The sequence below is a fragment of the Rattus rattus genome, chromosome 2 (assembly GCF_011064425.1).
Source record: "Rattus rattus isolate New Zealand chromosome 2, Rrattus_CSIRO_v1, whole genome shotgun sequence".
Taxonomy (NCBI): Eukaryota; Metazoa; Chordata; class Mammalia; order Rodentia; family Muridae; genus Rattus; species Rattus rattus.
In genome coordinates, this window is record NC_046155.1 from 224,359,035 (window position 1) to 224,385,031 (window position 25,997).

A 25,997-nucleotide genomic window follows, 5' to 3' on the forward strand; every position below is an offset into this window, starting at 1 on the left:
CTGCAGCAGTAGCTGAATTTACTTTTTTCTGTTTATTTTGGCAAATGATTGGGAATAACTTGGGCTCCTTAAAGCCCTCCCCCAGTTACACACCTCCTTCAACAAGGCCACACCTCTAATCCTTCCCAAACAGTTCCACTAACTAGAGACCAAGCATTCAATTACACGAGCCTATGGGAGCCATTCTTATTGAAACCACCATGGGAATCTTGACTGTTTTCTCTAGTAGATTGTAGAGCATATAATGATAGTATTGAGGGAGCTAGAGAGAAAGAGAGGTGGGGGTTTGCCAGTTAAGAACATATCCTGCTTTTACAGAGGACCCAAGTTCAGTTCCCAGCACCCACAGGGGTGGCTCATAACTGGTTGTAACTCCAGGCCTATCTAGGAGCTCTGAAGTCCTCTTCTGGTCTCTAAGAGCAATTAAACTTGATGTATATAAACTGATACACACATATGTTCATTATTAAAGGATACTATTAAAATTTCTATAGCTGTTTTGCATATTTTATTTCTTTTGCATTTTCTGAGGTTTTAGGTTGAACATGGAACCAGCATTAGAGAGGTAATTTGAAAAATGGAAGGCACTGGAATATAGGACAGTGAATGTTTTGAGAAGGTTAATATTTAGGTAGGTCGTTGACCTAGGTCATAGGATGCTGTTTTACAGGTAAAATGTAGTTAGTCTCAGGCTGGGGAGTGACTTAGTTAATATGAGGGCCTGAGTTTAGGTCCCTAGTAACCACCTAAAAGTGGGGACAGGAGGAACAGTAGCACATGTATCTTTGACCCCAGTGCTGGGGGTGGGGCAGTTTCAATGAAGAGGCCAGCAGTCTACCCCAAATTGGTGAGCTGTGGGAGTATTGAAAGAAAGACCTGTCTAAAAATATTTGGTTGAAAATGATAGAGGGAGACACTTGATATTGACCTCTGGCTCTCTCTTTCTGGTTCTCTCTCATACACAGAGATGCGTGTATCTTTGTAGGTTGAAGAGAGCAGAGCTTGTCAATAAATGATTGCAATAATCATTTAATATATACAGATATATATACATATATATGTGTGCGTGCGTGCGTGTGCGTGCATGTATGTCTGTATAAACACATGTGCAACAAATCGCAAGTGTGGAGGTCAGAGGGCGACTTTTGGGAGTTGGTTCTGTCCTACTTGTGGATCTGGGGATCAGACTCAGGTGGTCAGGCTTGCTGTTGTGCGTTTGTACTCACTGGGCCTCCTCGCTGGGCTATGATTATGTCCTTCCAGGAGATCCAGGCTCCATCAAAAAGTTTTACAGAGGAGGACATGGTGTGTAATTAGGGTCCTGTGTTCACAGTACTAATATCTGGGGATTCTGATGGCTGAGAACTCAGCAGTAATTTCAGTGACTCACACCGTTGCTGTCACTCCAAGTCCAGGGTCTCACTTCGGCCTTTGTTGTCCTACAGCCGTTCAGTGACTGGGTCGCTCAGATCAAGGTGAGTAGACACAAGGTTTGAAGGACAGAATTTGTGATATTGTTTGACCCAGTTTTGCATATAATGAATTTTTATTTGTTGACGAATCGTTCCCTTTTGCTAAAAGTGGCAAATAATCAGACATAAATTACTAATTAACAGCCTGGTTCAGGTTTTAGTTATTTACGTTTTAATTAGTGAAACTCGAGCTGCATAAGGAAATTTCTGCATTAAAGATGTTGACTTATTTGCCATGATGGTCTTCCACATGGCTTCGTTCTTACCATGGTCATGCCCCAGAGGAAGTGGAGCAGTATGTCCTTGCTTCTCATTTCACGTCTAGATCAGATCTTCCAGTTGGCATCTCCATTATACACTTTGCATTTCCAGCCAAAGCCTGTCACTTCCTTACTGTCTCAGTGTTACTTTCTTGTGACTCTGATTGAATTCACTGATAGAACAACAAAGGGAGAAAGAGTTGTTGTTTTGTTTTCTAAAGAGGCTGTCTTAGGGTTTTTACTGCTGTGAACAGACACCGTGACCAAGGCAACTCTTATGAAGGACAACGTTTAATTGGGGCTGGCTTACAGGTTCAGAGGTTCAGTTCATTATCATCAAGGCAGGAACATGGCATCGTCCAGGTAGGCATGGTGCAGGAGGAGCTAAGACTTCTACATCTTCATCCGAAGGCTGCTATCAGAATATTGACTTCCAGGCAGCTAGGATGAGGGTCTTAAAGCCCACACCCATAGTCACACACCCACTCCAACAAGGCCACACCTTCTAATAGTGCCACTCTCTGGGCCAAGAAAATACAGACCACCACAGAGGCTTAACAGTCCATCATGGTAGGGAAGGCTTGAGGGCAGGAGTAGGAGGCTGGGTGGTCATATTGAATCCCTCCCTATTCAGGAACTTGCGCAGGACCAGGAAGTAGGGCCTGGCTAACAACAGGGCCCACCTCTTGTCAAGGTTCAATCTGTTGCTGTGTATTGTAAAGCCAAACTCTCTATCACAAGGTTTAGTTGATTCAAGGTTTTCAGCTTTTGTTGTGCAAGCCTTGCTTCTTAATTTAAAACTATTGTTTGAGTAAAGATGCCTAGGGCCTGTAGCAGGGCAGAGGAGAGGTAGATGGGGCTTGGGATCTGAGGAGAGACCAGGGGGAGGGAGGAGAGAGACAAGGAAGGAGATGCCACAGAGAGGTGAATTGTGACACTTGGCCATGAAGGCTGGCCTGTTGGAGTAAGAGCTGCCCAGGTGGAATATGGCAAGTGATAACTTGAGGTAACTGACAGGGAAGTACACAAACTAGCACTGAAGGTTGATATCTGCTTAGCTATAACTCATTAAGGCTTATTGTAAATATACAGGTTTTGCGTCTTTTATTTGGGAACTAAATGATCTAAGGTGGGGTAGAAAACCCCAAATACATATTATTTGCTACAACCCCCAGTGATCTACTTCTCTGAATGAGGCTCTACCTGCTGAAGGTTCCACAACCTACCCAAACCCACAAGCTGGGGACCAAGTGTTCAAGTCCATGAGCCAATTGGGATCATTTCACATTCAAACTACAATACTCCTTCGGTCACTCAGTGATCCCCTGCCTTCTAAGAGTTACTCTTGCTTTACTCATTTTAATATAAACCGGGATGGTCCTTCCAGCAGTGTCTTCTCTTCCTGGTTGTCTTGTTTTTTTGCTCTGGGGGTTACGTCCTGGTCTTGACCATGCCCCATAGGATTTCATCATATCAGTTCTAGGAGTTTAAATTTCTGTTCCCCATGCCAGATATTTCCAGCCATCTCTGACCCCAGCAGCATTGCCAACACACCCTACTGCTGTCAATGTTCCTCCTTCACGTGGCTCTTTGTCTTTTCTGTCCCATTACGCGTGTCGAGCCGCTTCCCTGGTTGCACTGAATTCTTCGTCTTCCAGGCAGTGGAAGGTGGCTGGATCATAGCCCCGAGTCCCAGTTCTATGTCCAGGTGCCCCTCGTGACCACAGTAAGGGCTTTGATGCTACGTGGCTGAGTACCTTTCGCACTCTTCTGGACGTTTATTTCATACCGTCTCCTCAAACGTTCACTCTTTTCATCCCAACTCTCGGCTGGTGACGTCGCCAACCATTGTCCTAAGAGAATAGAGTCCAACTGAAGGGGACTCCGTTTGCTCCCACACCATACCTCTCTAATGTGGCATCTGTCCTTAACTAGGACTAGCCAAAACCCAAGGTTAGCCCCACTCTGTACATGGTATTTTCATCTCTTTTACTTGATATATTTCTCCTCCTGTCTTCATCCCTGCCAGTTCCTCATTCATGGGTCCCGCCAGGAGACAAACCTGGTTTTGTTTTTTCCTCTCTCGATGGACCTTTGCCTGATCCTACCTGTGAGTTCTGCTGCCACCGTTCCTCCCACCTTCACACTAAGAAATGCTTTCTCAAGAGCTTTGTGTACCAACAGTTGTACCTCCCATCCCATCCCATTCTGTCCGGGAATCACTCAGGTCATGGATCGCCCCTGCCAGGCTATCAGGTTACTAGAAATCTCCATGTTGTAAAATCCACGGGTCCTTTTTCCAGGGGTCAGTTCTCAATCACTGTCTTATTTTGTCTCTCAATAGCTTCATCTCCAAACCGCCGATTCTGTCTCTGGCGTCTGCTGTCATTTGAATTGTCCTCTGAATTTTATGTGTGGGAAACTTAAACCACAAGTCAATGCAACTGTCAGTAGTTTGAAGAGGGGTCTTTGGAGGTAAGGCGAGCACGAGTGTTCAGTCTTCGTAGGTAGATTCATCCGTGTGTAACTTAATGGATTGTCCAGGGATCCATTGTATTACTGCATTCAATTGGTTATCGTTCTCTCTGACCTGCCTGCTCTGTCTCATGATGTCGTGTCCTACACTGAGTTAGGATAAAACAAGAAAGTCCTTACCAGATGCTTGGTAGACACCAGTGCCATACTGTTTTGGATAGCTCTTGAACTGTGAGTTATGTAAACCTTTATGCTTGGTAAACTATCCAGCCTCAGGTCCTCTCTTATAACAATGGAAAATTGACAAGACGGCTCAGTAAAGCTGAAGTCAAGCCCATGGTAAAGTGATTCTTTTCAGAGCGGTAGACCGTGGTACACAAGTATGAAGTAAGTCCCTGTTCTATTTTTCATGAAAGCTAACGTTTAGGGGGTCTACAGAGCCCGGTAAGTCACCATTCATTTTTTTTTCTCATTGTGTAAGCAGGTATCTCTCAGATCAGGGATTTTTTTTTCCTGTTTGCTTTTCCATCTCTGTGACTAACTCCCATCTTTGGAGACTTGCCTGACCTACCTAATTCAAACAGCAAAATCTCCCTAGGACAGCATCCTCTATCATGGTACTTTACCTCCTATTCTTACCTGCCACTCCAGAAGTCACGTGTCACATGTGCCCACTGTGTCTGTCTGTCAGAATGCTGAGGACTGGCAGCAGAGAAGGTAGTCTGTCAGGTTGGATCCCTAGTTTGAAGGACCTCTTGGCTCCCAGTATCTGCTCCAAATATATGTTGAGAGAATACACAAGTTGCCATTTTTATTCATTCTAACAAGTATGTAGTCCCTGAGGCAGATATCAGACAGATCTTTATAGTACCTTTATATACTGATTGATTTGCTTTACGGCAGCCTTTGACTGAGCTTCCCCGATGAAGGTTCGTGGGATGCTTTTTTCAACAGCCAGGTGTGGAGTGAGGACTGAGTCAGTGTTATTGGAAGGATGTGAGTGGTAGCCAACATTGCCCTTCAGTCTAAGATTTACTTAATTTTTATTTGGTATCATCAATTGACCAGGCATGCTTTCCCCTCCCTTCCCCCTCCCCACTCCTCACCCTCCCCCAATCAAGAGGATCTCCCTGTGTAGCCCTGAATGTCCTGGAATTCCTTGTGTAGAACAGACTGGCTTTGAACTCCTAGATATCTGCTACCTCTGCCTCCTAAGTATTGGGTTCAAAGGCATGAGCCACCCCCATCCCCATCCTCCATGTGATGCATGCTTTTAACACCAGCACTTGAAAGGCAGAGGCAGGTGGAGCTCTGTGAGTTGGAGGCCAGCCTGTCCTATGTAGTGAGTTCTAGGCCAGCCAGTGAGACACTGCCTTAAAAGGGCAAACAAACACCTATTTAATGAAGTGATGCCAGCCAGTTTTTCTCCTAGATGCATCACTTGTTCAGAATGATAGGGGTCTAGTTTCACACTCCCTCGTGGAGACATCCAGTTCTCCCAGGACCAGTTAGGAGGCTATCTTTTCACCACTACATGTTTTGGACAGCTTTGCCAAGCACGAGGTGACTATGGTGTTGGGCTTGTTTCTGGGCCTTCCATTCTCTTCTGATGGTCTATATGTCTATTTCTGTGACTCCATGGCATTGCAGTATAATTTGGGACCAAGTACTGTCATATAACCAGCACTGTACTTTCAGATTCTTTTGGCTATTTGGAGTACTTTGTGCATCCATATGAGTTTATGATTGCTTTTTCTATTTATGTGGAGAATGCTACTCAAACTCTGATAGGGATTGCATCTGGAGATTGTTTTACCCAGTACAGATACCTTTGCAGTATTAACTCTGCTAATTTATGAGCATCTTGCCTTGTCTTCTGTTGTGGTCAGTTTGTTGAGCTAGAAGGCAACCCCAAGTATTGTTCGTAAGGTGCTGTCCACCTATGTTTTTTGAGACAAAGCCTCTCGGTGGCCAGGCTAGCTGCTCAGTGGGCCTTGGCGATCTCTGCCTTTCTGCCTGGTGTTATCAGTCTCCTGATATTATGAGTGTGTGTCTCCTAATGCCTGACTTTCCTCTCTTCCTCCTCTTCTTCCCTCCTCACTTCCTCCCTCTCTTTATCTCCATCCTTTCAGTGATAAAACTAAGGGTATTAAGTGTATACGCAAGCATTTTATTGACTGAGTTATTGATCTAGTGTTCTTAGGTACTTTAAAAAACTGTTTTTCAAACATCTGCTAGCTATGTATGTATGTATATGTGTGTGTGTATGTATGTATGTATGTATATATATGTGTGTGTGTATGTATGTATGTATATATGTATGTGTGTGTATGTATATATGTATGTGTGTATGTGTGTGTGTATGTATGTATGTATGTATGTATGTATGTATGTATGTATGTATGTGTGTGTGTCTGGGTATAAGTTGTAACTGGGATAGCCTGAAGCTACTGAGTATGTTTCTCTGTCCTGCTACTTTGCTGACTATGTATTAGTTCTAAGAGTTCTCTGTGGAGTCTTCCAGCATCAGAAGTGCTAAAGAAGAGCGGTGGAGGATATGATGAGGGAGAGGAGAAAGGGGCAGGATATTTGAAACAATACCGAAAAGTAGAAAAAGAAGGAAGAAAGTTGCCCAGTAATGAAAAGGATCAAATATAAAATCAGTTGGATGTAAGAGTAAGAAATAAAAAACCCAATACTGCTGCAGGCGGGGCACAGAGGAAGATAGAAAAGGAGGAAATGGAACAAAACAGAGTAAAAGAAGAGAAAGCGACAACAAGGATTACTACAACAATAACAAACCCCAAATCAAACAAAAAACTACTGAAAAGAAAAAAAAGATCATTCAAAATAGTACAGAATTAGAATTAGATGAATGTAGATAGAAGAATAAAAGTTGAAAACATGAAATTATTATTATTTTTTTTTTGCAGGAATGATCTTTTATTGGGGGAGGGTCATCAATCCTTGGCCGCTGCCTTCCTATGGCTGCCAGCACGTTGCTCAGCTCCTCCTGCTTTCTCTTGGCGCGGATGTGCGTGCCCACTCTCGTCTTGATGAACTTGAGTGCGCGCTTGTCCTTGGAAAACTTTGAGCAACTCCATGGCGCGCCGCTTGTAGGGCGCAAAGCTGCACACCTCCTGGATCATGTCCGGCAAGAACTTGGTGTGCTCGGTGAGGCGCACGCTGCGCTGGCCGGCCGTGTATCTTGTTGACGCTCTTCTCCGTCACCTTGTGGCCCTTGTTGAGGCCCACGGCCATGGGGTAGTGCAGAGCCATGGTTGCTGCTCCCCGATGGCGGCCGGGACAAGAAGAAAGAAACATGAAATTCTTAAAGCTATGTAATAATGCAAAAAATTCTTCTGAAAGCCTTGTAAAAAGGAAGGGGCGTTGTAAGAGTCAGAAAGAAAGTTCAGATCCACAGGAAAGGTTTAAGTGCCGGGGCAGTTTCTTTTTGAGAGCTTGAACACCGGAAGGGAAATCGTGGGCAGGGTGGGGTTGCCATGTGACTGCCAACAGCCTGTGACTGTTTCTCATGCTTTCGGCTGCCCAGGGGTCTGCTTGTGGCCGGTGCTTCCTTCAGCTCCGTAGCCATCTTTTTACGAAGTCACGCCTTTACTCTGGGTGGGTTCTTTTACTCTCCCTCAGGATCCCAGATCGTACTCCCTGGGTGGCTGGACTTCTAGCCAAGGGCTGTCTTCTAATTTTTGCAAGTATGCAGAGAAGCAACTGCCCATGGGTCGTGTCTCTACATGTGGAGGACCTAACTTCGTTCTTTTTTTTTTTTTTTCTGTGCGTTTAATTTCTTTTCAAGGAATCCTTTGTTGTATATTATTAGTGATTACACACAGCAAAATTAAACACACACTTTGGACGAACATGAAATGGAAGTCAAACCTGTCAAATCCAAAGGCAGAGAGAGCTGAGCCTTGGTTTTTTTAGACGGCAGTGGTAGGTCGGGATTCTAGATGAATGGAATGGACTATTCCTTATATGTAACAATTGTTTCGGTAGCAGGCCCTCCTGTGGGCTCAGCTCATCCCTTGTGGAGCTATTTCCTTTTGCTACACTTTGTCAGCCGGGGCCATCTATTCCCAAATAAAGGGACACTCTGAGCCCAGCTCTCCAGTATCAGGCACTGATTAGATTGAGTAATAGACGTTCACTGATAAGAACTGAGGTTTGGTGGTGACACACGGTAGAAGTCCCTGTCCTCAGACACCTGTGACTTCATACTCTGAAGGCTTCCTGTGACTACTGAACTCCCTGCTGGAGGGATGGCTCCTATTGCTGCAATGCAAGTAGCATTCCCGCAATTTTGAAGTTCCTGGGCTCCCCTGCCGTGTGTGGTAGACAGTAGTCTCCAGAGGCTGACCCACCTGTAACCTCAGGCTCAGCGCTATCAAACGTCAGTTAGTCTTAGTTGATGAGGTCTGCTCCTATCTATCCAGGGCGGGAGCTCTCTCTCTTCCTAGCTACTTCCCTGCCTGGGCCAGCCTTCTGCCAGCCCCACGCCACAGCCCAGCACAATTGGGCCCTCCTGCGCTCAGCAACCGTGTCTCTGGACGGTTCCTCATCCTGGGGATGTGGGATAACAACTTGAAACTCCTTTACCTGGAATCGCTCTGTGTTCTCAGGCCTCCAGGGTATCTCAGTCCAGCTGTGACACTGGGGCTGTCAGAGTGACAAAATGGGACCTATCACCATTACTTGTCCTTGGAGGGGTCACCGTCACCAAGACCCCCAGTTGGATTGAGTCTTGCCGAGGGCTGAGGGCTTGCTTGTCTAGCCCCTGGCTGACCCCTTGTGATGCCGTTTCCCTGCCGGGAAGCAGCTTTGCTAGGTCGCGCGTTCTGCTCTTTCCAAGCATATCCTGTCCTTTTGTGAATTTCTGCAGCTTCTCTTCCTGTGTTTTTTTTTTTTTTTTTTTCCCGGAATAGTCTATTTAGCTCTACCTTTTCTCCTTTACTTCTAGCCACCATGTGACCTGCAGTGACTTCCAGGATCCCTCCACCCCATGAACCCAGGAGAACACCAAGGTGGCGGGCAGTGTTCTTCCTTTTTGGGCAGGGAGCAGAGTGAAGTGCGGCTAAATGTGTAGCTTTTGTGTGTGTGGTGCATTTATGGGAGTGTGTGTGTTTGTGTGTGTGTGCGTGTATCTGTGTGTGTGTATCTGTGTGTCTATCTGTGTATGTGTGTGTGTATCTGTGTGTCTATCTGTGTATGTGTGTGTGTATATCTCTGTGTGTGTATGTGTGTGTGTATGTGTGTGTGTGTCTGTGTGTGTATCTGTGTGTGTGTCTGTGTATGTGTGTGTGTATCTGTGTATGTGTGTGTGTATCTGTGTGTGTATGTGTGTGGTGCATGTATGTGGATGTGTGTGTGTGTATATGTGTGTGTGTGTGTGTATCTGTGTATGTGTGTGTATGTGTATGTGTCTCTGTGTGTGTGTGTGTGTGTATCTGTGTGTGTGTCTGTGTGTGTGTGTGTCTGTGTGTGTATATCTGTTTGTGTGTATCTGTGTATCTGTGTATGTGTGTGTGTATCTGTGTGTGTGTGTGTCTGTGTGTGTATGTGTGTGTGTGTGTGTGTGTGTGTGTGTGTGTGTGTGTGTGTGTGTGTGTGTGTGTATCTGTGTGTGTATCTGTGTGTGTGTCTGTGTGTGTGTATTGTGTGTGTGTATCTCTGTGTGTGTGTGTGTGTATCTCTGTGTGTGTGTGTGTGTATGCACATGCTTTAGTAGGATGCTGTGCATACGTGTGAGGTCAGAGAACAAATTACTTTTCGGAGTTTGTTATGAGGGTTCTGAGGAGCGAACTTAGGTTCCTAGGCTTGCATCGTCAGGGGGCAAGTCCCTTAACCTCTGACACATCTTGCCAGCCTGACCTCTATGCCTGGCTTTTATGTGGTTTGAACTTATGTCCTGTCCTTGTGCTTGCAAAGCAAGGACATTTAGCTGCTCCACCTTTAAACTCGTGCTTTCATTTCTTAAATATATCCAATATACCTAGATTTGCTTTGAGCCAGAGCTTGCCATATAGTTCATGCCGCTCTCCAAGAAACATCTCTCTCTCTCTTGCTCCCTGAGTACTGGGATGTAGGCAGGTGCTCTGGGCTTCTCTCTGTTTGTTTTTGATGCCTTTAAATCAAAAGAGCATCTAAGAAAGACTAAGCACTTTCAGTTCACTTCGTGGACTTTGGATGCTCTGGCTCATTTGCATATGAAATATCTTTTATTGTTTCCTTCTGTTATTTACCTGATACAATTTTCTGGAAGAATCTCTGAAATCACGACTGCTTCTTACAATGTCCCTCCTCTGTGGCTTTGTTTTTCTTTTTCCCCCTTTCCTCTCCTTCTCACTGGACGGGAGTGGTACTTTGTTCTTTCAGCTGTGATCCTGATAGTTGTCTGATATTGCCACACGGCCTGCTAAATTTAACTAAAAGGCAGTTGATTTAGATCATAGGCAAATGCACTAGGTAGAGAGATTTTTAAACTGTGTGACGAAGAAACCTCAAAATGCAGTGGCTCAAATAGGATCGCCATTAATTTTTCTCATCTTATTGGTCAGCTTTGGTGGGTGAAGGGAGCAGACGAGGCTAAGGGTCTCTCAGGACTCAGGGTTCCCTCTTCCTTTCTTTAAAAAAAAAATAACTGACTTATTTGTTTGTGTGTATGTGTGTGTGCCTATATGAGTTTATGTGAACCACATGTGTGCCCGGAAAAGGGGGGTGGATCTTTTGGTCCTGGAGTTAGAGTTGATTGTGAGCCCACCAATATGGGTGCTGGGAACTGAACCCTTGTCTTCCTGAAGAACTGTATGTGCTCTAACCACTGAACTGCCTCTTCAACCCCAGGGCTCTTTCCTGTCTTCTAGTCCTTCAGCTCTGTCCAAGTTGCACAGTCCACGCAAAGGCGAGAAGGGATATTTCAAAAGAAAGACGTCGTTTCCCTTTGTGAAGGACAGCGGGAATAGGTAGATGCTGCAATTGTTGCTACTCACAGGGCTTCGTTTATCTGTGGGGAGGTTGAGGAATGTGCTTTGTGGCAAGAGAGCCACTTTGGTGTGGTCCAGTCCTGGCCAGTGAGTGAGTTCAGGGCTCATTTAAGCAGATTGCAGAACTCGAGTGTCTACGATAGAAGGAGATTGCATGGGTTTGTGTGCTTGGGCCTGGGTATGTGTGTTTGCAAGATTCTGAGATCCCCATGGGTCTAGAAGGGGTCAGAAGGAAGACCTCTAACATGTACAGTTTAGGGCAAGGGTTCTTTCTTGTTTTATAAAGAAAAACTATCCAGTCAGTCCTCCAGGCGAGCCACTTTCCTAATATTTTCATTACATTAATATTCATACTTATTTATAGTATGCACATTATTTATTTATCCATCCAGAGTAGCCTAACTTCGAAATTAAATCTTGAGTGTCATTTTAATGGAGGTACAGGGAGGGGAAGGACAGGGAAGGAGGTTTAGTGAATATTCACTCGTTTAGCTTAGGGTTCTCCACAGCTTAAGACAAAAACACCAAAATCTTGGAGTGGCCCTTGTGATTCCGTGGCAGCCTGCCCAGACCAGAGGGAGCCAGCCAGTGTTGGGAGTGAACACCAGACTCAGTCTGAAAAATCTAGAAATGAAAAGCTGCTACTCAAGGCCTAAGAATGTTCCTGGTGGCTCCAGTCCTGGGAGAGCCAGTAAAATACTGCAGCATGTCTGACTTCCCTATTCCTTCTCTGAGCAGCCTGGTGGCTCCTCCCATCCACCCCCTCCGGTCACTGGCTGGAAGAGACCTGGACACCTTTTCTAAACTACTTCAGGGTTGAGCTGCCGCTTTGCTCACGGACGGCCATAATGTACTCATGACAAACCTTCGATGTTGGTAATGAAAATCTAGCCTGTAGAACTGTTCTTGATCAGGGGAGTGGACACCTCTTTTAATTTGGGGCCATGGTATAGACTCTTAATCCCTTTCCAAAACTGAGATTATGGGTGTAGCTGGGTAACAGCATGCTTATGTTAAGACTTTATTCCTTTTCCTTAAAACAAAATAAAACTGGGCTGGAGAGATGGCTCAGCGGTTAAGAGCACTAACTGTTCTTACAGAGGTCCTGGGTTCAATTCCCAGCAACCGCATGGTGGCTCACAACCATCTGTAATGGAATCTGATGTCTTCTGGTGTGTCTGAAGACAGCTACAGTGTACTTAAATAAGTAAGTAAAAAGAAAAGAAAACAAAACAAAACCCCAAACTAGATAAAGGGTCTGAGGTTTAGTGGCTTACCCAGCCTCCCTTGGTAAAACGATGTCCAGTTACCTTGCTTTGTGAAATCAATTATGTTTATATTGATATTTCTTAGTCTTTTGGAGGTACTGGTGGGGCTCAAACCCAGAGACTTGCACATACTAGGCAAGTCCCTAACATTGAGCCAACCTCCCCACAGTTTGCTTTGTGATCCAAAGTAGCTAATTTGCTTGTTGGAAACTTTGGAAAGTAAGCCTGCTTTGTGGGAAGACAAAGACCGAAGTGCAGCTAAAAGGGGCCTTTGATTGTCAATATCTGCTGTGATCTTAAAAACAGGATGAGAAGCAGGTCCTTGGCCTGTCTGTCCATCTTCCTCTTTTTTTTCCCCGCTATGGCTGCTCCTTGTGGTCACTCCTTGAGGCCTGGCAGGTCAATAGGTCAAGGCACTGCAGCAGACTCCACAGCAGTGTGGGCAGCTATGGTGAGAATGCGGCCAAGCGGGGGTGGGCGTGGGGACTCAGGTTTTGGGGCCTGGGTGTGGGTAAAAGAGAGGACTTGGCTTGATTTGACTACATTGCGACACCATCTGGGGCTAGCGAACTCTAACCTCACATTTCTCTGTTCTTACAAGGCAACAGCCCTTGGTCTGCTCACCCGCTTGGCAATGCTTTGTTTTTAGAGACTATTAGGTCAGGCCATTGCCTTTCAGTAGACATTTGGACAAGGTAGCCTTGTAGGAGAGACGGTACCATGGGCATTCTCATGTCCTTGTTCATGCCATTGTACCAGCTGTGTTCAGCCTTACCTGCCCCTGGAGAAAGCAATCCAGCAGGGCCCAGGCTGCCATGCATGAATTCAGACAGTGAGGCACCAGCAGGAACCTGCCTGGAAAGAAAACACTTGTGGATGCCGGAGCCCTCAGGATCGCCCACGGGATCGCCCCCAGTCTTAGGAACAGCTGTTCTCTTGGTGAGGACACAGAGGCCCTGTGAGCTCATGGTCCTTTCACACTGGCCCCCTTGCTGGGCTAATCAGATCCTTTCCTGTGCACTTCATCCTCTGAAATGGAAGAAGCAGCTGAAGTGTTTCAGGATACTTCTCCCCAGGTAGTTCTTTCTTCACTTTTTTTTTCTCTCAAGGGTGAGGGAAAGGTGGGGGAGAGAGAAGGGAGAGGACTGGGGAGATGGCTCACTGCGTACGTGCTCCCCATAAAAGCCAGAGTACCTGGGTTTGGATCCCCAGTACCCCAGTACCCACATAAAAGGTGAACAAGATCTATGTGATGGTTAATCGTGGTTGTTAACTTGACATACCTGGGAAGAAAGAGTATCGATTGAATATAGCATCCATTGACTTGGTCTGTGTGTATGTCTGTGTGAGTCGTGTAAGTCTGTCTGTCTGTCTGTCTATCTATCTATCTATCTATCTATCCATCTATCTATCTATCTATGTAATTGTTCATCTATCATCTATTTAATTTATTCATCTCTATCCATCCACCCACCTATATCTATCTATCTATCTATCTATCTATCTATCTATCTATCTATCTATCTATCTATCTATCATCTATCTATCTACCTCTTTCTCTTGAACTCCCTCCCTCCCTCCCTTTTTTCTTTCTTTTAGAAACTTTTTTAAAGATTGATTTATTTTTATTTTATGTGTATGATGAGTGTTTTCTTTGCACGTATGTAAGCACTCCACATGCACGCAGTGTGTCCAGAAGAGGTCTCTGGATCCCTTGTAACTGAAGTTACTGATGGTCATGATCTGCCATGGGGGTGCTGGGAACCAAACTTGGGTCTTCTGTACGCGCAACAAGTGCTCTTAACCACTAAGCCATCTTTCTAGTTCTTGGGGGCAGGACATCTTCTTGATTGATTTTTTTTTTCTCATTCATTAAATTTGTTTTAATGGGTCTCAAAATTCTGTGACGGATTTTTGGTCAAATTGTTTCCATTAAAAAGTGCTGATTTTGAAAAATAATAACTTAAAACTGCCACACACACACACACACACACACACACACACACACACACACGCAAAGGTCCACAAAACATCCTTTCCTTCTGAATGTTTTACGATGCATTGCTATCGTTAACCAGTCTTTTATTATTAAACTTAAATGGCCAACCGAGACAAACAGTTCTGAGACCATTCTTCCACTACTGATTAAGACTGGGGTGGCAGGTGTTAGGGATAATATTCATTTAGCCTTCTGAGCTTTCTGGCCAGACTTGGTGACTTTGCCAGCTCCTGCAGCCTTCTTGTCCACAGCTTTGATGACACCCACAGCAACTGTCTGCCTCATGTCACAAATAGCGAAACGACCAAGAAGAGGATAGTCAGAGAAGCTCTCAACACACATGGGCATGCCAGGGACCATGTCAACAATGGCAGCATCACCAGACTTCAAGAATTTGGGGCCATCTTCCAGCTTCTTACCAGAAGGATGATCGATCTTTTCTTTAAGCTCGGCAAACTTGCATGCTATGTGGGCCATGTGACAATCCGGAACAGGAGCATAGCCAGCACTAAATTGGCCTGGATGGTTCAGGATAATCACCTGAGCAGTGAAGCCAGCTCCTTCCATTGGTGGGTCATTTTTGCTGTCAGCAGCAACATTGCCATGTCTAACATCTTTGACAGACAAGTTCTTTACGTTGAAGCCCACATTGTCCCCAGGAAGGGCTTCATTCAAAGCTTTGTGGTGCATTTCCACAGACTTGACTTCAGTTAGACCTCAGACTAGAGTAAAAGTAACCACCATGTCATGAGAACACCAGTTTCCACTTGGCCCACGGGGACAGTGCCAATGTCCCCAATTTTATAGACATCCTGGAGGGGCAGTCGCAGAGGCTTGTCAGTTGGACGAGTTGGCGGCAGAGTGCAGTCCAAAGCTTCCAGCAGTGTGGTGCCACTGACACTGCCGTCTTTGCAGGTGACTTTCCATCCCTTGAACCAGGCACATTAGTCCTTGGCTCCAGTATGTTGTCATCATTCCAACCAGAAGTTGGCACACATGCTACTGTGTCAGGGTTGTAGCCAATTTTCTTAATGTAGGTGCTGACTTCCTTAACGATTTCCTCGTATCTCTTCTGACTGTGTGGTGGCTCGGCAGAATCCATTTTGTTGACACCAACAATTAGCTGTTTCACACCCAGGGTGTTAAGCCAGAAGAGCACGCTCACAGATCTGCCCGTTCTAAGAGATACACGCTTCAACTTCACCAACACCAGCGGCAACCATCAGGACAGCACAGTCAGCCTGAGATGTGCCTGTAATCATGGTTTTGATGCAGGCTCTGTGTCCTGGGGCATCTATGATTGTCACATTGTGTTTGCTGGTCTCTGATTTCCACAGGGAGGTGTTAGCAGTGATACCACGCTCACACTCAGCTTTCCGTGTGTCCAAGACCCAGGCATACTTGAAGGCGCCCTTCCCCATCTCGGCAGCCTCCTTTTCAAACCTTTCGATGGTTCGTTTGTCAATGTCACCACATTTGTAGAGCAGGTGGCCAGTCGTGGGCTTGCTGGAATCTACAAGTCTAATTATGATGATGTTGATGTCTTTTCCTTTCCCATTTTGGCTTTGAATTAGGGGTGGTTTTCATAACACCTGAGTTCTGACGGCAAACCCATTGTGAAAAAGCGTCTTCTGGGTAGCTAATAGATGTGGGTGGCGGGCAGCCCACTGTGTGCATTGCTGTCCCTTGGTAGGTAGATTTAGGCTGTACAATAAAGCCAGTTGATCAAGCCAGAGGAAGCACACCTATAAAGGTGTTCCTCTATGGTTTCTGCTCAAGTTCCTACTTTGCCTTCTCCTGTAAGGTGGAGTAAACCCTTTCCTCCCCCAAACGGCTTCTGGCCATGATGTTTATCCCTGCAGCAGAAACTAAACTAAGACGACTTGTGTGCTTATAACCCTAGCATTGGGGATTGGCAACAGGTGGATCCGACAGGTGGAGCTTGGGAGCTAAAATGGCAAGCCCCAGGTTCCGTGGTTTGCCCTACTTCAAAAGGCAAAGTAGAGAGGGATAGAGAAGACTTCTGATGTCTTTCTTCGGGCTCTGCATGAGTACAGCATGGGCAAGTGTAGGCACATACCTGTGTGCAAGTCATACACAGACACACTCACACACACACACGGGCATACACACAGCGGGAAGAGCATTCCACCGTGGGACTGCGATTGTAACTCAGTGTAGCTTTGTCCAGCAGAGCGTTGGATTCTATCTCCCAGCATTAATTGAAAGAAAAAAAAATGAACAAGAGGGAGGAAGAGAAAGAAGAGGAGGAAGAGGAGGAAGAAAATTATTGATTCCTTTTTAGAGACACATGGTACTTGGTGGCTCTTACTGACCTCATACGGTTGAATCGCAGTGACTCTGAGTTGGGACATGCACCTATGTTAAAGGAAAGTCTAGACAATTAGAAGGCTAAGTGCACTGGTCTGTGGCTTTCCCTGTTAGTGCTATTTTCATTTACATTACTTTCACTGAAAATTAAACACAGTCTGTTAATCGTTTACTTCCCGTAATGTAGGGGTCTAGGAGCCTTAGCCAATGTCGGTGTTTCTTATGGGAAGTGTCTGGAGATGGATTAACTTTTAAAACTTCACCCAGTTATTTACAGCGTAAGAGCTAGGGGCATGGGAACTGACCGCTTCCTTGCTAAATGCCTAGCCTGTGGGGAAGATTTATTTTAAATGGAGAAAATATTTCCTAAAAAAAAGTCGAGGAAGGTAGAGAATTAGGTAGGAGTTGAGTAACACACACACACACACACACACACACACACACACACACACACACACACACACTGAATTTCCTGATGTAGTTGTGGTCTGGGACTCACAGTGTAGACCAGATATCTTGACTTTGTACTTAGTTGGCTCTCCCTGCCTCTAGAGGGCTGGGAGTAAAGGCCGCCATAGCATGTGCTACTAAACTCTTGCCTGTTTGATAGATGATGTTCTGTTTGTTGCCTTGTTAACCTTTGGATGCAAATTTGTCTCCATCTGTCCTTTTGGGCAGAAAAGTAAAGAAAATGATTAGTTACAAGATTGACATTGCCCATCAATTTTGCAAACTGTGTGTGTCAGAGTGGACCAGTTTTGCTTTAAGCTCCTGACACAAAAGATTTTTTTTTACCTCAGAGATGGGGCAGAGTAGTGTGGGAAACCACTTCTTCAATTCTAATGATGTGGATGTTGATAGAACTTTATTTGCAGCTGAGAATCAGCAAGTTGCAGGCAAATGCCATGTTGTTCGGTCGGTTGTCTTCTTTTCTTTTCTGTTTTGTTTTGAGACTGGATTTTAAGTAGCACAGCTTGGCCTTGAACTTGGCATGTAGCTGAGGGCCTGAGGCTGATTCTCTGGCCTGTACCTTCCAAGTACTTGTGGTGGTTGCTGACACATCCAGGAAGGCATAAGAGGATGTTTTCTGGCAGTCTGTCTTAATTCACTCTTGGTGTCTTGGTTAATTATTGTCCCAGCGACAGGAGCCAAGCCTTCTCTTTCTTGTATTCCTCGTTTTAAGCCGTTCTCAGACTGGGCCTTCAGAGAACCCTTGGATACCTGAACTTTTCTCAAAGGTCTGTTTCCTCAGGTGTGAACCTGCTCTTTCAATCCATGAGTCTTTTTGGCGTTTGGAGACAAGATTTCATTAGGTAGACTTGGATGGACTGGAGCTTGCTATATGGACCATTCTGTCCTCAAATTCAGAGGTCCACCTCTACTCCCGAATCCTGAGATTAAAGGTGAACAACACCGTGGCCAGCAAACGGATTTGCTTTATATTCATTCTTTTCCTGGATATGGCTTCCAGATGGACCTCAAGTCTGTGTGTTTTCTGCATCAGAATAAGAATAAAAATAAGGGGGGGGTGAATGAGGAGGAGGAGGAGAATAAGAAAAACTCTGTTATCTCTTCTCCAAGTTTTACTTTTGACTTGGGTACTCTGCTTTTAGTCTCTGTCTCTCTCTGTCTCTCTCTGTCTCTCTCTGTCTCTCTCTCTCTGTCTCTCTGTCTCTCTCTGTCTCTCTCTCTCTCTCTCTCTCTCACACACACACACACACACACAGAACCTTGTAATATCTTGTTGTAAAAATATAAAAAATAAAATTCTGTCTTTTATCTCCCTAGGTCCAGCACCTCGGTGCCCCAAGATATCTGCTAGATATCTTAAGTCTCAGTCAGCAAAGCCTCTCACCCGCTCTGCTCCATCCTATATCGCACTGCCGAAGGCCTCTCTCTGAGCCTGGCAGCAATCTCTCTATGTAACTAGCTCTCAAGGCAGGTTTCCATGCCAGAAACACAAATCCCAACTCCGCGGCGGTCCAGTGTCTCTAGCCGCTGCACACTTTCTTACACTTAAATCTCTACATGAAAGAACACACAACATAATAACCTCTGATCCAATTGATAAGATATCATTGCCCACCTAAACATACAAAGCCCTGTACACATCCATCCCTTAAGAACATTCACAACAACCTGTAAAGGTACAGCGTGGGATCTTAACCTCAGCTTCCATGTTGTCCCCGGCTACTCTCTCTCCTCCTCTTCCTTCAAACTTTTCTCCCGCCCATCCTTCCTTCTCGTCCAATGATAGGCCTCATTGTGTCTTGTACCTGCCTCACCTGTGACATCATCCCACAATATCTGGCCACTGTTCTGACCTCACGGGAGGCTGCCGCCATCATTGATGAAGCACACTGTAGCTCTCCCAGGAGTTGCCTTCTAATAGCTGTCCTTCCTTTCCTTCCCATTTCTTCACAAGAAGTGGTGCTTATTTTAATTCCTTTGTACCATATAGTGAGCATGAGACAAAGTCCTGGGGGGGGGGGGAAATCTTTTGAACAGAAGTAAAACTTCCTCACTGCTCTATCTTGTCTTTGCAACTTGAGTGAATTTCTTCTCAGGGTATGGTGCAAGGTGTGCTTGTCTATCCGGCTGTTGAGCTGTAGGTCTGTCTTTCTCCCCACATGCTGTTGTTAGCCTTGCTAGGGTTTCTGCATGTGAATGTTGCATTTCGTCAGACTTCAAGACCTAGAGGTTTAAATTATGCTTCCAATCCTAGTCCTGGGATTTAGACTTCCTTGAGATGCTGTGGTTCATGAGCATCCTCTTGTTTCTGGTTTCCACGATCTCCACTGTAAATAAGGAAGCTTGGCACATTGCCTTATGCAATTTTATACATCATGATTTTTGTTGGATACATTGTGTATACCCATCCCAAGTTTTTCGTTCCAGTTTATTAAAAGTAAAAATTTAAGATTCTGAGTTTGATCCCAAACACCCACAGGAAAAGCCTGTTTGGTGTGAACACTTGTAATCCTAACTCTGAGGGAGACAGGTGGATCCTTGAAGCCTTTTGGTCATTTAGCGATCCTTAGGCTGATAGTCAGGCCCCCAAGGTCCAAAGCAGGTCGTGTCTCAGAAACCAAGATGGATGGCATCTAAGCCTATGAACTTCCAGGCGACTCTGCCTTATGGTCCTATCTCAGTTGTTGGAGTGCTGACATTATAGATGTGTGCCCGGCATCTGGCTTTTTCACGCACGATTTGGTGATCACGCCTAGGCTGTCAGGCCTGCGTGGTTAGTGCTTCGCCACCTGAACAGCGCGTTACCGCTTCTGTGTGTCCTTTACAGCATTTTTACCTTCTGTAGGCTGTTGATGGGCAACAGTGGGGCATCTTTAAGAATTGGACTTAAGTTTCAGGTCAGAGTGTTCTAAATTGCAATAACCATGGAGACAGCAACTGGTTATTAATTTAATTGTCTTATTAATTATAATCAGTTATTTTGTTGGCCCTTATGAAATGGACTACTAAGTAGGTTAGCAGGTGCCTGAGCATCAGACATCTACGTGGTAGCATTCTTAAGAGGTTTCATGCTCTAGCAGGTGAGGGGACAGGAGGGTGAGGAAGAGAGGGCTTACTCTGGCCAGTTGCTGCTAAGTAGGGTCATGGAGGGAAATGCTAATCAAGGAAATTAGTGCCTGCCAGTAAGCTCCAGTCCTGCCAGTCTCAACCATGGTGTAAGCAGCTAGCAAGGTTGCTGTTAGCATCTCTAAGTGCTGGGACCATTTACTTGACCTGGCATTCCTGGGTCTATTGCGTACTTTTCCAACACCTTCCGTTTCCTTGATGCCTTACCTACTGGACTTGTGCCTTTGACCCTAATGGGGACGGGTCTGGGGAAGATGGTGGCTGAGTCTAATAGCCTATTAGGCTCTGGCAAAGGCTGGCAGGCCTCAGCTGCCCGGAAGCAGCTGATTATTTTCATTGCCCTTGGCTCATCATGTTAAACACGCTTCCACATGCTTCAGTGTTTGTTTAATTCTTACCATAGTTATGGTTCAGCTCCGCAAGGCCCTCAAAGGGCTGCATGCCAAAAGGCACATCGTCAGCCCGTGGCACGGTTAGAAAGTGGTGGAGATGTTAGGGGTGAGCCCTAGAGGAAGGAAGTTGTTAGGTCAGGGAGACTGGGAGGCTGTCTTTGAAGGTGATGCTGGGATTCCTTCCTCCCTGATTTTTGCTTTCTGGCCACCGGGAACTGAGCAGCCTTGGTACCCCACCTCACCACCCAGAGGCCGCAGAGTACGGCAACCAGTAGACTAAGAGCAGAAACCTCTAAGACAAAGGGCCCAGATAAATCTTCCTTCTCTTAAATTATCGTTGCTATTTTGTTAAGGCCAGAGAAAGCACCTTGAGAAGTGTCCACCCTCTGATAGCCACAGGGATTGGGTGGGGGGTGATGCTAGTATCCAGCTTTGAAGTTCTTCCTGGTCCAGAAGTCAGCCTTGAAGAAATCATTTTTTTTTCCCTTTAAAGCGTGGCTCTCAGAAACATTCATGTCTAAGACAGGAAATAACTACTGCTTGTAAGAATCATAAACAAACTGTTCTCCGGCTTAGGGGCATCACAGACAGCCGAGCGCTGGGGTTATAGAACTGGCTTTGGTTGTTTTTCTCTTATTATTCTCAATATGGTTACAGGGGTCAGATGATTGTGTAAGTGCAGACGAACTTTGAGTTTCTTGGCTTACGTTTCTAGGGATCAGTTGTACTAACGTTTTGGTAAACTTTTAGTGCAATTTAGGGTTTTATATACATAAAGTGACTCTGTGCTGAGGCTCTAATCCCAGCCGAGAGTTGGCCGTATTGAGGAACAGTGACTAAAGTAAAGCCTTACATTAGAAAACGGAGCAAAGACCGTTGTAACTAGAATTTCTCTCTCAGTGGAATCATTTTGTAAATATCTCGGTCAAATTTCCAGTTGACTGTAATCACGAAGGAAACAACAGTTAAAGCTGATATTATTCATAGTGGTGTAATCCAGTCCACTTAGGATGCTGAGGCAGGAGGATTACCAGTAAGAATGATGCTAACCTCGGCTATGGAGTGAAGCCCTATGCCAAACAAAGCAACCAACAGAACGACAACACAACTGTAGATAAACAACAAACAAACAGACAGACAGACAGACAGACTGACAAAAACGAAAAGAGGAAAGGTTCACCCTTTGGCCTCCGAGGTCATGAGAATCCTTCCTTTCTTGGCCACTGTCATCAAATACAGCTCAAGTCCAGACTTGCGGACATGAGACGAGTTTAGGTCCTTCTGAAGAGTAAACTGAAGAAAGCAAAACTTCGAGTCATTTATTTATTTATTACTCTTTTGTTTTATTTATATCTGCATGTGTGCGAGTGAGCATGTGTGTACATGTGTACATGTGCACGTGCCTGTGAAAGCCTCAGGTTGACTTTGGATGTTCTTCCTGAATTGTTTTCCACCTTATTTTGTGTGTGTGTGTGTGTGTGTGTGTGTGTGTGTGTGTGTGTGTGTGTGTGTGTGGTGTGCTTGTCTGTATGTCCCGCACACCTATTCAGGGCCAGGGAGTCCCGAAGAGGACTTCCATCCTCTAGAAACGGAGTGATGAAGGCTGTGAACTACACGTGGGTGCTGGGAACTGAGAAGGAAGAGCAGTTTTAACCACTCTTAACCACTGAGCTATCTTTCCAGCAGCGTGAGTGCCACTTTGGATCTCAAAGCCCACCCTCGGTGACCTCAAACATCACCATCATTCGGGGACTAAGTATTCAAATACTGGATCCTAGGTGGGGCACTTTCATTCAACAGAACCATCCATGGGACTGGGACTCTCGCAGTTTGTTCTTGTTGGACTTTCCAGATCCAACCTTTAATGATAACATTTAGAGATGCACACTCTGATGGCAGAAGAGATGGCCAGTGGGAAAGAGGTCAACCCGACAGCCAGCCTGGGGCAGATTTGCTGCTAGCTTTAGTCCAGTAGGACTAAAATCCAACTATGGTTTCCGAGAGATGGCCCAGGGAGAACAAGTACTTGCCTTGCAAACGTGAGGACCGGAGTTCAAATCCTTGGTACTCATGTCAAAAGCCAAGCATGGCTGCTTTTGACAGATCCTGAGAGTTCACTGGCAAGCTAGCTCAGCCAAGCATTTAGAAGCCCTATCCCAAGAGAACAAGGAGAAGAGAGTCGTAGAGTAACACTGATATCCTGCTCTGGCCTCTGTGCACGTGTATGTGGGCACTTGCACCCTTAACACTTTCATGGGTATACACTGTGCATCTCTCTCTCTCTCTCTCTCTCTCTCTCTCTCTCTCTCTCTCTCCTCTCTCTCTCTCTCTCACACACACACACACATACACACAATCTAAAAACACACTATATGTGTTTATATTTATATCTATAAATATTTATATTTAGAATTGGGAAATATATAGCGAGAGGTTTACTTTAGAAATAATTTATTGAGAGATAGATAGTATTGGGAGTATAGGAAATACAACATAATCCCACCTTCTTGGCAGCCACATGCACAGCTCTGTGAACAATACCGCCTCCTCAATGATTTTCCTGTAGTGTCTTTTACTAATAGCAATATATTACTATGATTGCCCTAACATTTTATATTCCTTCTGTGAGCCCCGAGATAGACTCCACGGCTTTAGAAATCCTGTTCTGGGTCACACTGTGCATGTGGGATTTTGAGGCAAGTTTCTCCTCTCATGTGGTCCTCACATATTGCTTTTTGTATCGCTAGCGATGGTAGAATGTTTTCCGTTAGATAATTCATTTGTGGTATTCTGTTTCCTAGTAATGCCACACAACTGTAGGGCCTGGGAGTTCTGAGACAACTCCTCTCCTAGGTCAGATATAACTGTGGTGAATGTGTTGGCACAGACCCCCATAACATGTAGAGATATTAGATGATTGAAGGAACCGCTAGTCTCTTCTTGGCTATGTCGTACCGTAGCCGAGCTCTGTAGCATTTTAGAGATAAAATACTCTCAGAAGGATGTGCTAGGCCCTTCTCTTTGTCACGGAAGAATGTCTGTTCAGGAGGAACGTGTGATTTTCTAAGATTAAATTGTTCTACTGAGGTAGTTAGGGTCCCAGACTCTCCATTCTTTCTGGGTCTCTGGTCACCTGGACCTCAAAAACCCTTGCTTTAATTCCCCCCGTCTCACCTGCTGTAGACAGCAGCCTGGTGGGTTTGTACAGAAAACAGACTTCATCATCTCACACACCCTCAGATGAGCGTACTGGGGCATTTGCGTTTTTCAAAGGAATCTAGGTTCTGCCTGCAATGTGAGGCTTGAGGTGGACTTGTGACTATTAGGAGGGTCTGAGACACCTGTAGCGGGCTGACTAGCCTTGGAGTTTAAGTATCAGAGACAAGGGTGACGGAAAAGAGGGAGAAGCACGTAGGGCTCATTTCCCTCCTGTCATTTTCCCTTTAGCCTGAACGATGGAGAAAATTATCGAATGGAACGGGAGGTGCTGAGCGTAACTGGCTAGAACCTGTGTTAACTCTGTGTTACATGGCACTGAACACTCATTTAGAATTATGCATCCAGGGTCCATTGGTGGCCAAGGAGACATGGCAGAATTTGATTTTGGGGTGTTCTGGGAACCTTTCCTGTGTGAGCCCACAACTTGGATGGTGCCCGTGGTTCTCAAACTCCATCCGGGTCTGGCCTCTGCATTCTCATTGAAACTCTTATTGGTGCTCTCTAGGCATTGACCATCAGCTGATTAAAGGAGCCTCTGGTCAGGTGCTGCTGATGCCTCTGCTATTCCTGGCCAACTTGTATCGGTGTCCGTGGAGTCAGTACAGCTGATATGGAAGGGCCAATCTCCATTTGGAAAGCTGAGGTGGTGAAGACCTGGAGACGTGAGAGGAGCAGACTCTGTGTATGCTTGGAAACCTCCTCCAAACCCATGGTCTTCAGGGCTCAGTGGTGAAGCCATTTTCATTCTTAGGAAAATCTTTTTGCTCTTCAGAGTGAATGAAAACATGGTCAGCCCACTGGAAGCAACACACAGCTATGTCTCGGTGCATCCACTGCGTATTTTTCTCGATGGTGGTTGGGGTGTAGGCGTTTCTTTGTCTTTCCCCCCCAGTGCATTTCCTTCCCTTTGGGCCATTTTAGCAGTTGGCTGAAGCCAGATAAATGAGTTTAAGTGCACAAAAATAAAAGAAGCCAATTATATTGACACACATTACCAAAATACTTAAAAAAAAAAAAAAAAGGCTGTGCTAAATGTGCTTGGGTAGCGCATTTAACAGCACACGCTAATGGCTCTTATAACTATGCTTTCCTGAACCAAATGGTAGTGTTTAAAGTACTCGATCTGTCTGTGAGGCAACGTGAAAATGTGGAGGTTTTTAAACTCCGTGTGTGTGTGTGTGTGTGTGTGTGTGTGTGTGTGTGTGTGTACACGCGTGTGTGTAACTTGCAGGAGTTGGTTTTCTCCTTCCATTATGTGGGTTCTAGGGCTCTAGCTGAGGCTATCGTCTGTGGTGGCGAGCACCTTGCCTACTGAGCTACCTCTCAGCTCTGTGACACCTGCCAAGACTGTAGTGTGTTTTATGATCTTAGCATCACCACGAGAGGGGATGCACATTCCTGTTAGAAGTTGTCTTTTTCCTGTCCGAATTCATGGACTTCCCACCAGGGGATAACTCACCATAAAGGTGATAATAACAAGTGTGGGCTGGTTTGCTCAGAGCCTGGTAGTGACAGCAGAATGTCATGGAAAACCTTTCTAACAGAGGTAACTGTTTTCTGGGGCATTGACTGTCTGATTGCTCCCTGCTGTATGCTCGGTACCAGGCCTGAGCAACAGACTTCAACCATCATGGTGTCTGGACTCTCGAATGTGCCCAGTAGTAGAAAAAAATCTGGTGTCACACTATACACATAGTTGCTTAGCTGCCCAGTGGATAAACATTCTGCAGTGCTCTGAGGGCGAATCCTGAGGCAGCTGAGATAGGCTGTGGAAGCTAAGGAAGACCTCCTTAAAGGGATCATCAGACCTGGTACTTCAGGTTTGCCAGATTCATGCAGGGCCAGCACAAACCCAGCACTGTGGACAAAGTATGCTCAGAGCTGTGTGCCGAGGTCGGCCAAGCTGTGTTTGGCATTTTATTCAGTAGTATTTCTCATCCCAGGAGTCTTTTACCTTTCAGTTGGAGAACATGTATTATTTAGTAG

At 45.4% G+C, this 25,997-nt stretch overlaps 1 protein-coding gene and 1 pseudogene across 1 annotated transcript in view; one reads left to right on the forward strand and one right to left on the reverse strand.

The window, feature by feature from the left end:
• Utrn (utrophin) overlaps positions 1–25,997 on the forward strand; it is a 593,945-nt gene that overhangs the window by 23,262 nt on the left and 544,686 nt on the right.
• LOC116894773 lies at positions 14,608–19,148 on the reverse strand (annotated as a pseudogene).